Source organism: Belonocnema kinseyi, chromosome 8 (genome assembly GCF_010883055.1).
Source record: "Belonocnema kinseyi isolate 2016_QV_RU_SX_M_011 chromosome 8, B_treatae_v1, whole genome shotgun sequence".
Classification (NCBI taxonomy): domain Eukaryota; kingdom Metazoa; phylum Arthropoda; class Insecta; order Hymenoptera; family Cynipidae; genus Belonocnema; species Belonocnema kinseyi.
The window spans coordinates 24725364-24741607 of NC_046664.1; positions in this window are offsets into that span (position 1 = coordinate 24725364).

A 16244-nucleotide genomic window follows, 5' to 3' on the forward strand; every position below is an offset into this window, starting at 1 on the left:
TTTAAATTACATTTTTGCGAAAGCTTTTTGTAATTTTTTTATTCAAAAATATTATGTACATTTTAAAAAAAGCGTAAAAATTTAAGCAATAATTTTTTCTTTAAAAGAAGATTTCAATTTTGTATCACTTAACAAATTTGTAAAAACATGCGCTTGGAAGAAAAAAAATTATCCCTAAATTTTCTCTGTACCTTACAAAGCTTTTCAAATAATAACTCGATATATGTATGAATATATATATATATATATATATTAATTTTATTTTTGCGAACGTTTTTGGATTTTTTCAAATACCGTGAACATTAAAAAAACATGCGTTACCTAGAAATATTTTATTTAAAATTATTGCTATTTTTAATTCAAGAAATAAACTTCGAAATTTTAAATGTTAAAAATAATTTTTGAAACTAATGTCTTATTGTTGTATTTGCAATCAATAAAATATATTTTAAAAAACTTTTAATTGTTAAAATTCGGGAATTTTCCAATTCGGATATTTTATAAATCGGGAAATTTTGTCGGGAATTTTCCAATTCGATAATATTATAAACTGTCGGGAATTTTAATATTTTGGAATTTTCCAATTCGGTAATATTATAAACTGCCGAGAATTTTATTATTCGAAAATTTTGCAATTCGAGAATTTTATAATTCTAAAATTTTACTATTCGAAAATTTTATTATTCGGGAATTTCCAGTCGTCCCAAAAATTTTAATTCAATCAAACTGAATAGAATTAACTCTCAAAACTTTAGAATACAAAGAAAAAGGGATGACATTTTAAATCAAAATTACAACAAAATTTTATAATAAAAAAGCTTTTTTGAAAAAAAATTAGTAAAAAATAATTTTAAATAGAAAAACTGCTACCATTATGATAAAAAACATAAAAAAATTAAATGTAAAAATTATTTTTAATAAAATTAAATTATTTTTTTGTTATAATTATAATTACAAAAAATGCCCCGATTCTTGTTTAATAAATAAAAGTAGAAATATGTATTGAAATCATAGGATAAGATGTTAATTTAAAATTATTTTTTATTTTGGATTTTGGATAATAGTGTCCTTTTCATCCAAAGAAAGAACCAGTTTTCAGCCAAATAGCTCATTTTTTAACAACAAAAAAATGAATTTTTAATTAAAATGACGAGTCTTTGAATAAAAGAATTAATTTTTATCAAAAGTTTAATTTTCAACCAAATAATTTTATTTCAGATCTAAAGAATAAATTTTCTGGATATTCAACTGGAATACTTACATTTTTAAAGGAAAAGAAAAATTTGCGAATAAGGGAATTAACTTTTAAAGAAAAGTACCCTTTTCTACAACAAAAAATCGATTTTTTTAAACAAAAAACGGTTAAATTTTCAGTGAATTTACAATCAAAAATAAAATAATTTCATGTTCCGTTAAGAATTTCATTATTAATTTTAAGCAGAAATATTTTAAAAAACGGATTTTCAACAAATCAGTTTAATTTTCTACTATAGTATTTAAATTTTTAGGTACAAAAAAATTATACTAATTCCATAAAAAATCCCTGTTACAAGGGAAATTATGTTCTCGTTAAATTTTTAACAAAAAATAAACAATTTAAATTTTCAATACAAAAAAAATTAATTGTCAGCCAAAAAATAACAACAAATTTTCAACAAAGTAGTACAAATTTCTTCCAGAAAGTTAAATTTCCTGCCAAAAAGGGTACGATTTTTCAAGGTAAAAAACATGAATTCTCAACGAAGGAGTTGAATTTTTAAATATAAAAGAGGAATTTTCATCCAAATAGTTAAATTTAAACTAAAAAAATCAATTTTTTACCAAACTGGTGAATTTTTAACTAAAATGGTTTTCAACTCAGAAAAATAAATTGTCAAGGCAAAATTGAATAGTTAAATTTTCAGTTTAAATAATTAAAATTCAATTTAAGCAATGAATTTACAAATAAAATAATTAAATATTTAATTTTTTTTAATTCTTATTTTTCAATCAAAGAGTTGAATTTTTAACTGAAATAAGGTAATATTCCATTGGAATAGCAGCAGTTACATTATTAGTTGAAAAAAAATATTTTTAATTTTAAAAACAACTAATTGTCAAAAAAAAGTAAAATAGCATAAACGTTTTTTTATTTAAATAAAATAAAATAAAATACTTTGCTCGGTGAAAGGATTTCAGTTTATTAGAATTATTTGTACCTTTGTTCCCACAATTATTTAGCAGTTTAAAAATGTTTTAAAATCAGGTGGGATTTTTTGCTAAAAATAATTAAATTGGACTTTTGACTTTTGTTTTTAAAAAAGTCGTACCTAAATCAAAGCAACAATTAAGTGAAAATTTTTCAGCTCTTTGGTCCTAAAAAACAAAAATCCCATCAGCAGTTGTAAACATTTAGAAAAAAATAAAATGAAACTCATCTAGTAATTTTATTATAAAAATTATTTTGGGCTTGTCAAGATTAAAAGAGAATTAGGTGGGACTTTTCCAATACTTCTGTCTTAAAAAAATCCTTTAGAAAACAAAATTAAGCGGGACTTTTTCGGCAATTTTGTTTTGAAAAATTCCTGGTGAAACGGGACATATTTTAAACTTTTTTTGGTATCTTATTTTGCAACTTCAAAAATACTTTTATAGGATGTAAATCCCATCAACACTTTTAGAAATTTCAAACCAAAATTAAAAGCTTAACTTTTCTAGTATTTTTGTCCCAAAATTCATTTATAACATCTCAATATTTTTAAATAATTAAGTATGTTTTTGCAAATTTAATTGCTCTAAAAAATTTAAGCTGAAAAAAACTAGGTGGAAATTTTCCTAATTTTTGTCCTGAAAAAGTCCTACATAAAATTAAACAAAATTAAGCGGGGCTTTTCCGGTACTTTTTTTCTAAAAAAAAGTTGTGCACAAAATAAAACAAAAGTAAGACTTTTTGGTTCTTGTTTCTGAAAAAAGTTTTGTTAAAAACAAACTAATTATGGGAGAGTTGTTAAATAAAAAGTTGAGAACAATTAAATAACTTCGTTGGAATTTTTTGGGTTGTAGGAGCGAGAAAAAAAAATTTTCAAAAATTTTCAAATTTATTTTATTTATTTTGAAATTTAAAAGAAACATTTGGCTGTAATACATTTTCCTCCTATTTTATTTATTGCAAGGTATTTTTCAGCTTCATACCATGTTCCTAAATATTTATTTATTATATTCAGTAGATAAAGGATTTTCTTATTAAAACAAAAATTAAAATTTATAAAATTAAATTCAGAATAAATAAAAATATCAATTTTTCTTCGACCTCCAATAAGAATACAAGAAATAAAATAAATCAAAAAAGAGAAAAGGTAACAACCTACCAATCCCTTCTTTTTCACGTCATTTTTTTATTGGTATCAAAATAATTTTTAATGCAAAATAAAAATATCAAACAACAATTTCTTTGTCAGGGTAATTAAAATATGCATGATTTAAAAATTATTCAGATGATTGAATAAGTAAATTATTAATAGCTGATTAATATGGTTCACAAAATTAAATTACATCCGGATTGAAGTTTACTCTTGTTAAATTAATTAAAATTAATTTATTATTTTCTTTAGAGTTATGTAATTACATATTGAATATAAATTGTTCAATAAAATTTTATTTTCATTTAAATGACCCCTATTCTAATTCAGTAATTTTATATCATGCTTAAGTATATTATAATTTTATCATTCTTTTTATGTTTTGGATGTTGTGAAATGAGTTTCTTAGTTCAGTTGTCAAAATTATATGTATTTTAATTGTTTTTGAAATTATTTTAAAAGGTTATTATTTATTAAATTTTTTGAAAATTTATTCATTACTAATTAATTAACTTGCTCTGATAAAATTTAATTATTCTCGGATTATTTAAAAGCTTATCAATAAAGCAAATTAAAAAAAGAACTTTTCAAATTGAAAACAAAAGTCAAAGTTATTTGAATTTTTCAATGAAAATAACTTTTTAATGCTTTTTATATTGTGAAATGAATAATAAATTAATAGTTTATTTTTTTCTCACAATAATAAAATACATAAAGATTGGAGTTAAATATTCTTTATTTAAGTAACATAAATTGATTATTTACACCAAGGTTATGTTATTAAATATTGGATTCAATTTATATAATGAAACTTTATGATTAAATACAATTTAAAAATTAATTATTGGTTGATTTTTTTTTAATATTAAATGAAATACAGATTGAGATTTATTGTCTTGAAATTAAGGAATATGATTTAATTATTCACTGGAAGTTTCTATAATTGAATACCAAATATAATTTGCAACATAAAAGAAACTTTATTTTTAAAATTCTATTATTTGGATAAAATAATTTTTCAAATGATACTGATTTTCTCAAATGAGTATTTGCATTCGATTTTTAAAATCATATTTAAATATTTTTTAATACTTTTCTGAAATTAACATCAAACCTTACGAATAAATCAAATTTTCAGAAATTAAAGTGAAAATTAAAAAAAATTTAGATTGAATTTTTTTTAATGTTTTAATGAAAACTATAGTTTAATGCTTTTTTAGTTGCGAATAGATGAAATAATTATTAGCTGATTAATTTTTAGCAATATTAAATTACATAAAGATCAAAATTCTAATTTTTTTAAAATAGGTACTAAAATACGATTATTTCCTTCAAGGTTGTGCAATTGAATATGGACTATAATTTTTGCAATAAAAGTTTAAGATTAAAATACATGTTTTTGAATTATATTATTTTTTAAATTTATGATCTAATGTGAAATGATAATCTAGAATAAATTTTTTACATGCTTTTTCATTTTTTCTGAATTTATTTTAAAAGGATATTAATAATTGAAATGTTAAGAAAAATTAAATAAAAATATTTGAATGTTTCGATAAAAATAATCATTTATGATTTTCATGTTCTGAACTTATTATTTAATTATTAGCTGATTAATTTTTTGCACCAAATTAAATTACACAGAGATTCAAATTTAACTTTGTTTTAAATTATTAGCATAAATAAAATAAATATAAAGAAATTTAATTTTGGCTATAATTTCCATAATAGAACTTAATTAGTTCTAAAATATCTCTATTTCAATTATTTAATTTACATAAGTTTAAATAATTTTGTGAAATCAGTAGCTGAATTAAATTGTCAAAATTCTGATTAACTTTTTTCTGAAATTTGTTGAAAATCTTATTTATAATTATAATTTTTACAAAAATAGGAATTAAAAATTATTGAATGTTTGAAAGAAAATAATTGTTCTTTATTTTTATTTTGTACACTGATAAATTAATTACTAACTGATTATTTTTTTGCAATAATAAACTCTAAAAAAAATTTCCTAAAGAAAGTGATTTTACGAAATATCATTAACATATACAACACATTGTTATCGGAAACCTGATTAGTTGCGACACTGCGTTAATAAAACTTTCAGAGACTTTTTTCAATTCTTTTATCTATTATTAAAGATTTATGACTTTTCTGCGCAATTAATTTTGTATCTCGAAAATTCCAAATAAACAATTTAACTTCATCATAAAAATTATTTTTACACGTTTTTAAACATTATTGATAGAAGAGAACATTTAAATTGTAAATCATTGTTCAACATTGGGAAATAATTATGCTATTAACATTTCGCTACTAGACTTTAAATCTTAAACTTTTTTACATTTTCAAAGATGCAAGGAAAATTAATTTATGGGAAAAGCTTATCTTGCAAAATTCGACAAATAATGTTAGAAGCGTTTTAATAATTTTAAAAAATTTTGAGATTAAATTTTTTTAAAGATTTCTGGGAAAGTTTTAAACAGTTTAGGTTTAATTTTTTTTAAATAATTTTAAATTTTGAATTATCTAAAATGCGTGGAAAACTATGAAAGACTTTAAGATAATTCTTTTAATTTTTTGCGAATTTAAACACATTTTTGGTGAATTCAATTTTACAGGGCGTCAAGAGAATAAAAAAATATTCTGATGAATCACTAAATAACTTAAAATGAATTTTTTCCAAATGAGTTTTAAGGGCTAATTTAAAAAGATTGAAAAACATTTTTAATTATTTCTCAAATTTTTTAAAAAGAGTGTAAAAGATTTTGAACACAAATTTTGCCATTATATATCATTTTAGAAAAAATTTGAGTAAGTTTAAGAGATAATTTAAAGTTTTTAAACGATTTAAAATTATTAAAAACTTAGAAGATATTTTTATAATTTTATAAAAATTTAAGATAATGATAACACTTTTTTACGTTTTTAGAACAATTAGTTTAGATTTTTTTATGTAAGTATTGAACTTTAAGCGAAAATTGAAAAAGATTTTAAAGTATTTTAAAAAATTTAGTTAAATTAAAAAAAAGAGTAGAAGACTTTAAGGCAAGATGTAGATTTTTTCTGAAAGATTTTAAACCAAAAATGTTCTTTAAATTGCTAGGAAAGTTGTAAAGATTTAAAAAAAATTTTTTATATTTTTAATAATTTTCCAAGATTTAAAGAAAAATTCGAGTGAGCCAAAAATATTTTAAACTAAATTAATAACTAAATATTATTAAATATTTTTACATAATGTTAAAATTTAAATTAGGCAAGTTTTTTCACATTTCGGGGTGGGGGGGGGTGAACTAATAGAATTCCTAAATATCTTTTAAATAGGCTGTAATTTTTCCTAATATTTTATTAAATCCTGTAGAAAAATTTGATTCTTCTAGATACTGTTGGAGAAATCTGAAATATTTAAGTATCTTATCTAATTTTTTCAAATTTCTGTTGAAATTTTGAAGATTCTAAGCCATTTTTTTATATCATTATCGATTTTTCCAAACTTTAAGAAAAATCTTTTTTGACAAATCTGAAATATTTAAATATCTGTTTATTTTTTCTCAACAAAATTATAAAATTGACGATTATATAACTTGTTATATATATAATTATATAATTTAATAGTTATATAATTATATAAATTAAAGTTTTGAACCCTTTAATTATATTCTCAACTAAAAAATATACATTTACAATTAAAATGCAATCGTTAACTTGTCATTTGAAAAAAAATTCGTTTCTAATCAAGCAAAAACAATGTTCAAAAAAGTAGTTTAATATTTAACTAAATATTCCATAGCTAAGTTAGAAAATTCAATTTTAAAAGAAATAGTGTAATTTTAGAATTATTAAATTTTTGAAGTGTAAATAAGAAAAGTTCCACTAGAATGAAATAAGTTTTAACTAAAAAGATAATTTAAAAAAAACGCATTTTTCGACGGTAAAATCTAAATGTTCAAAAACGTTGTTAATTTTTTAGCAAATAGTTTAATTTTACAGTTATTAAATTTTCATGCCGATAAGACGAAGTTATAACTAAAACTAGAATATTATATTTTCCAACCAAAAAGATGAATTTTGAACAAAGAAGATAATTTTTTTTAAAGGAATTAAATTTTTCATCTGCAACAGATGAGTTAAAAATATACTATTTTTCAAAATGATTTGAATTTTTAATTAAAAAGATTTTTCATACAAGAACATTAATTTTGATTATTAAATATTTAATCCAAAACCGATAATGTTTTATCAAAAAATAATTAAATTTCAACCAGAAAGATAAATTTGCGACCAATAAGAATTGTTTTCTATTAAAAAATACAAAATACTGCAAATTTTAACCAAATAATAGAACTTTTATCTGGAAAAGAAAATTTTCAAACTAATAATGAATCAGATGATATTTAAGCGAAAATAAATTCTTATCCGACAAAAACAAATTTTAAAAAATCAGAAAAGGAATTTTGAAACAAGAAGTTAAATTTTTTACTAGAAGAGACTTTCTTGAAAAAATAAAATAAAATAAATATTTCCACCAAAAGAGATAAATAGTTATAAAAGAGTAAATTGAATTTTTTGTTGGAATAAAATAAATTAGTTTTTCAAGCAATTAACAATTTTTTTTGTACTTTCCTTCTCGTTAATTTGATTAGATATATAAAAAATATTGAAGAAGAAAATTATAAAGCTATTATTAATACTTATACTTGTTTCTATTCCAAATATTATTTTGGTTCTCAAATAAAAATAGTTTAAACATATCATTTGCAATTCATAATGTTATATGAAATTGAAATTAAATTTTGTTTCTCTTTAACTCGACATAATTTAGTCATTTGTTGGACTTTTCAAAATAAAATTACAGAAAATATTGCCTATTACATTGTACAACTGTTAGAATAAATAATATATAAATATCATTGAGTAACCTAAAGTTATGCATTTTTAAGTAAAATATTTTTTCTTCTCTCTTAACGCTCATATAATTAGATATATTTGATAATAAATTGAAATTAAAACCCAAATATTTACAAAAAGTAATCTATTTTTTATTGTGAAATTTTATTATTATAAACAAAATTTTATAAGCAAATAAGTAGTTTTCCTACTTTTCTTATAAAATATTAATTCTCTCCTTTATCATAAATAATGGCATTTCTACTTTTAAAAACATCATTAGATGCAAATTCATGAATATTGGTAAAAAATCAAAGTTTATTGAATGCGTATTCTGTACAGAATCTAAAGGATAATTGTAATTCACCGAATATGTATTTGATTAGTTTATACTTGTATCAAGATTCATTGATATTGATATAATGGAAATTTTTATAACTCCAATGCCATTATTTATAATAAACAATTCAAATAATATTTTGAAGCATTTTAAAATGCGCGCGAATAGTAGCCAATCAGATGCCGAGTGTGACGCCTGCGTAGTTGAGTAAGAAGCTTTCGTTGGAAGCACTGCAATCGAGTCAATCACCATATTTTTATTTGGATTTTTGAAGCGTAATCTCTATGCAGTTATAATCATTATATTTGACTTTAAAAATTATTTAACTTTAAACTTATTTTTGAAATTTTTTTAGAATTAGTAAATACCTTTTAAAATGAAAAGAACTTTTTCTGAAACATTTAGAAACCCCTGCAAATTTCAAGACAAATCTTAAAATCTTCCGCAATTCGTTTTCAACAGTTTTGCAAATCTTTTAAAATCTTTTTGAACATTAATTTTAAATAATATTCCAAACTGAAAAATTATTTTTAATTTTCCTACGAATCGTACCAAAATGTTTTTATTCTTTTGAAACTTTTAAATTATTTTAAATCATTTCAAGCTTTGAATTAATTTTGAATCCTTTTACAACTTCTAAAATATTTCAAATTTAATGAAACCCTTTAATTAAAAATGCATTATTATAAAGTTATTTTTAATTAAAAAATAGTTCATAAAGTTTTAGTGACACGTCTGCATTTTATTAAAGGCTAAGACTTTCGAATTGAAACAGTTAATTTTTTCCACGTTAAAATCTGGAAATTCTTAATCTTAACAGGATTTCGAATCGTTTTGTAAAGTCAAATATTGTTCCCTTTTAATACCTACATTATAGAATTATTTTAAGAATAATTTATGTATATTTGCTGTTAATAAAATACAAATATTTTTTATACAAAATCCTTAACTTCAAACGGTTTTAAGTTTTAGTTTATTGAGTCTTTAGGACTGCATTTTGAAATTTTCTAAATTAAAAATAAAAACATAAAATGAAAAATTTCCCGGATTTTCTCGATTTAAAAAAATTCCCAGCCATTTTCCGGTTTTCCAGTCCAAGGGCCAGCCTAAGAGTTTTATAATTTATTTATTTTACTTTTTTTTAGAAGCAAAAGCAGCGATCAGTGATAATTCCATGAGCAATGAAAACACAGAAACGACGGAGGAAGCAGTTCTAAACCATACTGGAACAATTATTGGAAATTCCAAAGATTGGGGTAGCCGTCGAAAGCAGAGGAGCCTACACTAAAAAACACTTTTTTTTTGGTTCTAGTTAACTAGAATTAACTTAAGGTTATTTCGGTATTAAATAAAGAATAATATTTATGCTTTATAAATCTCTCTGTATTCGCGAAATGCATAAAATGTATTATAGTGAGACCGATCGGGCACCAACAGGGCACCGATCGGGTTTCCTGATCAAGAGTCCCGACCTGGCCCCGACCTGGGCGTGTGTTGCATCCGCGATCTGGCCCCGACCGGGGCCAGATCAAAATTTCTGCACGGGCGACGGAGAAAAAATATGCCGACTAAAAGCGTCGCATCGAAATCCTCGGAGGGATATAGTCCCCACTCATAAACTTCTCAACTGACCGTGATAGGTAGGCGCACGCGCGCAAAAACGCAGCAGACTCCACGCGACGGAAGTCAGTGCTGTATGCATGAAAATTGACCGGCTTGTAACGGCCGCTGAAATGTTAGGGCCTTGTACATTTTAAGATACGTCACTACCAGGCGGTGTAGCCAGATTTGTTTCTGCGACCTGCCTGATCGAAAGTGGAGACCCTGTCGGTTCCATCCCGACGAGACCTACTGTATTTTAAAACGCTGAATCCAAATCTAAAGTCAGAAAAATCAGATTAGCTCGTGTTTTAACCCTCACCTCAGAAAACATCCATCAAAAGGCGGTTTTGTGCCAAATTCGAAAAAAAATAAAGTGGCCTGCTTGGCGGACCGAAACAGTATATCCTTATGTATTTAGGCCCGCTAAATCCGAATTTTAAGTCAAAAATATCAGATTGCTTCGTTTTTTAACCCGAGCTTTAAAAAACACCCGTAAAAACGCGTTGTTCCGTCAAATTCGAAAAAAAAAGAAAGTGTTCTGACTGGCCGACCAGAGCAGTGTATCCTTATGTATTTTTACCTACTAAATCCAAATCAGAAGTCAAAAATATCAGATAGGCTTATGTTTTGACCCTTAAATTACAAAAATTGCGGAAGTAAGCGATTTATCACCAAATTAAAAAAAAAGAAAGTAGTTTGTGAGACAGAGCAGAGCAGTGTATCCTTGTGTATTTTGCGGCGATGAAACCAGATTTGAGGTCAGAAATATAAGATTGGCTCGTATCCGCCAAGCAGACCGCTTTTTATTATATTTTTTTCAATTTTGGCAGCAAAACGCCTTTTTGCGGGTGTTTTTTTAGATTAGGGTGTCTTGAAATTCGGATTCAGCGAGTGAAAAAACATAAGGATACATGGGTCTGGTCTGATAGTCATACCACTTTCTTTTCTTTCGAATTTGGCGGAAAACCGCCTTTTTAAGTTTTTTTTTTGAGGTTGAGGTTAAAACACGAGTTAATCTGATATTTGTGACTTTGAATTTGGATTCAGCAGGTGAAGATAAATAAGAACGCACTGCTCTGGTCCGCCGGGCAGACCGCTTTCTATTTTTTTCTAATTTAGCAGAAACGCGCCTTTTCAAGGGTGCTTTTTGAAGTTAGGGTTATATAAGAAGCCAATTTCATATTTCAGACTCCGGATTCTGATTCAGCGGGTTAAAATACTTAAGGATACACTTTCTTGGTCTGCCAGTCAGGCTGTGTAGCAAATAAGAAGCACCAAGAAAGGTGGGTCTGGACCTAAATTTTAATAATTATAAGACAAACAAAAAAAAATGATTAAAAAAAAAACTTTTTCCTAATCATTAAAATTTAGGGCCAGGCCCATCTTTCTTATTTCTTCATATTAGTTATCCCCAATTTACAACTCGATGTGGCGCTTCGTGCGAAAATAAGTTGGGAAGTAAAAAAAGTGCCAGCAGGATAGGAATCTGTTTTAAAAAATACTTGCATGTTGCTGGCGGTAGTAAGAACGTGTTCGTTGACATAAGTGAGAACGTGTTCGTTGACAGGAGTGAGAGTTTTTCACAAAGTTGGTGTGAAAGGTGGGAGTAGATTGGGAGGTCCAAGTCCAGGAGGTGAGTAAGGGGGTGTGAGGTGAGTTTAGGTGAAAAAACACATGGTTACCCTGTAGGTGAGGTAACGTTTGGTGAAATAGGAAAAGTGAGGTTAGGTTGACAAGCAGTCAGGCGAAGTTGACGACAGAAGTTTTGGGGTTTTTGCCTGTTCGGGAATGGTTCTCGTATGGTTAGGGGATGTTCAGGAAGGAAAAGGGTTAATAACTGGGCCATGGAGTGCTGTATGGATTAGTCCCTGTTACCGCCGAAAGAGTAGAGAGTGGCGGAGCTGGAGGAGTAACAACACTGGAGGGTAACAACTCCTGGTAAAAACGCCTGGCTAAGGGTCGAGCCACGTCAGTAGAAAGGGGGAAAAGATGCACTAGAAGAACGACGCAGAACGAAGCAAGAGTGAAAGCGAATGATAGTGAGTCTAGCGCAAGTGAGATCTCTTGTGGCACAAGTAGAAAAGGGATAGTCAAAAGAGTCTGGAAAAAAGCGCTGTAGAGAGTGCTTTCATGAGTAGCAGTAGGACAGGTGAGTCACTACCCAAAACAAGAGAAAGGAATTTGGAAAAAAAGGCACTGGCGATGTTAATAGGTGAGATTAGGGAATTGAGAGAAGACGTTAGGAGAACTAAATAGCAGATAGAAGGTATTCGGGAAGATGAGTATTTGATACACTATATGGTAACATCAGATAAATGAATGGATGGTCAAATGGTCAGAATGGACAGAAAAGAGAAGGCAGAAAGGAGAAATAAAAGCTAAGGAGCGGGGAAGAAAGATGGGGCATTAAGGAGCTTCTACGCATAATGCCGGACAGAGAATGCTGAAAAACAGGTCTTGGAAGGAGAACAGTGAAGGTAAGAAAAAATAAATAGTAAAATGTGCGTGCGGGATGAGGAGAAACATGTGCTGAAAGTGGTGCAGGGGGACTTGTTTCGTAGGAAGTAGGGAGGTCGGGATAAAGATTGATAGTGGAGTAGTAAAGGTGCTGTACTAGAATGTCGCTAGGGTAAAAAAATTAGGATTTCTGGAGATATGTCCAGGATTTGATCATTGTGGGCCTGGTAGTGCCGATGGCAGAGAGAAAGGAATAGAAAAGAGAGAAAGGAAGAGAGAAAGAAAAAAGAAAAAACGCGACCAGGGATAGATTGGAGAAAGAAGTTCATGACGGGAGAGATGGTGGGTAAAAATGAGGTCGGTAAACATAGGAAATATCACATGCAAGTTTCTGGCTGTATACATTAGGGATGGATACACGTATATGAGTACGGTGGGGATGTAGTTGATCGACTAAATGGTCATGAATATGCAAGATTGGGAAGTGACAGAGAAATTTGGATTGGAGGGATGGGTAGAAGTTGATAATCAGCTTTTAAGATTGTGGATAAAAGGGGAATGTCGCGGAAGGTTATAGAAGTGTTGTTATGGTAGAAGGTGACCCGGAAGAGATATTGGAGGATTTGAAAAAGAAAGTCTAAGGATTTGTGCAAAAGAAGGCATTTAGAAATAAGAATAAAAAGAGAGGAATGGTTAAGTCGTGGTGGGATATGGAATGTAAAAAAACGATAAGAAAGATGAAAAGAAAGTACAAAAAAGTGGAAAGAAGGGACTGCGAGAAGGTAGGAGTACGTGACAATGAGAAAGGAGTTTAGGTTGATGTCTTAGAAGAAAGAGCAGGAAATGGAGAAAGATCTGGAAGAGGAGTTAAGGAGTGTTAAGAAAGAAGGAGACGTGTGGAAGATAATAAATGGGCTTAGGTAACGTAGAGTGGAGACAAATCAGAAGAGAGTGAGTCACGAATGGAGGGAATTTTCTAGAGAATAATTTCAGGGTTCAGATTCACGGAACGAGAAGATAGAGAAGCAGTTGGACGTTGATAAGCAGCATGTTAAAGAACAAATCGTGACTGTTTAGCACACAAGAGGTAAAGGAGAAGCTGAAGGGGGTAGTAAGGAAAGTGTGGAGGGGGAGGGATTCTTGAGAGGGTGGAGGGAGGTGTTGATCGTGCAATTTTGTGAAAAGGAGGATAGGGATAGGCAGGAAGAGGGGGTGGTAAGATTGAAGTTGGAAGAGAAAGGATTAATGATGGATGAAATGAGAAGAATGTACGAGAAAGGAAGGTATATGAGATGGTTAAGCAAAACGGCATGAAGAGAGAGACAGAGAAAAAGGAGAGAAAGGAAGTAGGAGCTTATAGCGAGGAAGAGATGTGGGCAATAGCCCTTGTTTAATTGATTGAATCTGAACTGAAATTTTTCTGATTTAAAAAGAAAAGTAAATAATCTTCAAATACAATCGTCTGTTTAAAAAAGGGATTTTTAAAGAACTTTTTTAGAGATTTTAGCCATCGGAAAACTCAATTTCAAAATTGGAAGCAGTAGAGTTTAAGAGAATTTTTCAGTTGAAAAAAGCCGTCATTTATTTAAATTCAACAATTTATCGAAAATTAATAAAAAGATTTAGTAAGAAGAAATTTAATTCTGAAAAACATTTTTTAAATAATTTATTGTATTTCTACAATTTCGGCCATTAAAAAACCATGTTTTTGATTTGAGATGACACAATTACTTTGATTTTCAAAATCGCAGAAAATTTTTTTTAAGGATCTGAATTTTGGCACAATCAGAAAAAAAATTAACTTCCCATTCTAAAACCAAAAAGTTTAACTTTTAACAAAGACGATTTATTTTCTACAAAAACAAGGTAAAGTTTCAACTAATTTTTAACCAAATACCACAAAACAAAGAAGACTTTTGACAGAATAAATTAATTTTAAGCCAAATAGTTGAATTTTATACTGAAGAAGATCACTTCAATAAAAAACGACTTATTATAAACTTATAGGAATTTTCAATTAAATCAATTAATTTAAAATATAAATCTTCAATATGAAATTAAATATTAAAATTTTCATTGAAAATTTAAATTTTTGATAAAAAAAAGCGGATTTTCAAATAGTTTAATTATCAAGTAAACACACGAATCACAAAAAAAAATTCAGCGAGGTAGTTCAACTTCGAGTAAGGTGCCGAATTTTAAAGAAAAAAGATGAATTTATCACAAATAATTTCGTTTTTAATATTTTAATTGAAAAAGAGCTTCTAACAAAAAAGTAAAATTTTTTACGAATTAATGAAATTTTTAACAGAATAATAAAATGTTTGACCAAAAGAGGTGAATTAACAACCAAATATATAATAGTCGACTTTACACCCAAAATATATTGCATTTTTAACCGAAAAAGCAGAAGCTTGCGATTAATAAAATAAAATTTTTTATAAATGACAGAGTAAAGAATAATAGTTTAAATAAACATTTTTTTATATTAGATCTTATCACTTTTAATGTTAAATTGTGGAAGTGTAATTAAAAATTAGACTAAAGGTGAGCGTAATAACTTTTTTGTTTCTTTTTTTTATTATTTTTTTGATATTTAATATCAATGGAATCTTCATATAAATTTCAAATTTTTTCTATTTTTTGCTTAAGAATAATAAAAAAGGTTAAGAAATTAAAGCATTAATTAAAGTTTTGTTAATCGAAAAAACAAAAGTAAAATATTGTAAAATATAGATTCTAATGTTTTTACCTCGATTTCAAGTAATACATAAAAAATAATTTAGATGAAATTTGAAACAATAATTTTTTTCTAATATTGAAAGTATTGTTAATTAAAGTTTAACTTCTTAAGTTCTTATCAAACTAAGCGGTTTGAACGCTAAGTTATTAATTTTTTTAATTCTTAAAAAATCTGTTTTTATATCTGCTGAAATTATTTTTAACAATGTTGGAAATCTTTTGTAACATTTTATAATTTTTTAAATTATTTTAAAAAAATTTTTTTATTATCTTGAAACCTTTCTAAATCTTTTTAAAAAATTCTAAAACTTTATTTTGAAATCTTCAAAAGTCTAGATTTGTTTAAGTTCATTAAAATTACTTTTTAATAAAAAAAATCATGAACTTGTTTAAAATTCTTTATTTTTAATGAAAAATTAATCTCCTTAGTTAAAAATTGATCATTTTTCTCAAAAATTAAACAGCTTGTTTGCAACGTTTTCTCTCTCTTGACTGAAAAATCTCCCTTCAGTTAAAAGCGAGCTTTTTAAAAAAAAAATTTGCTTTATATTTGGCTAAAAATCACATTTCCTCGCTAAAAATTATCTATTCCATTTTTGATTGATTTTTTCCATTTGAAAACTGAGTTAGCTGGTTGCAAATATGAAATATGAGAAGAAAAAATAAAAATTAGTTAAAATTTTTATTTAAATTCATGATTTTTTTTTCATTCGGACTTAGACATTTAAGACTTTTTCTATCAATTTTATCATGGCTTTCTTGTTTTCTTATGTTTAAGACTTCTGTTTATAAATCAAACATAAAATAAGAAGTTTAATAAAAATAAGGTAAGGTACATTAAAAAAATTAAAAGCTTTTACAGTCTTTAATTTTTT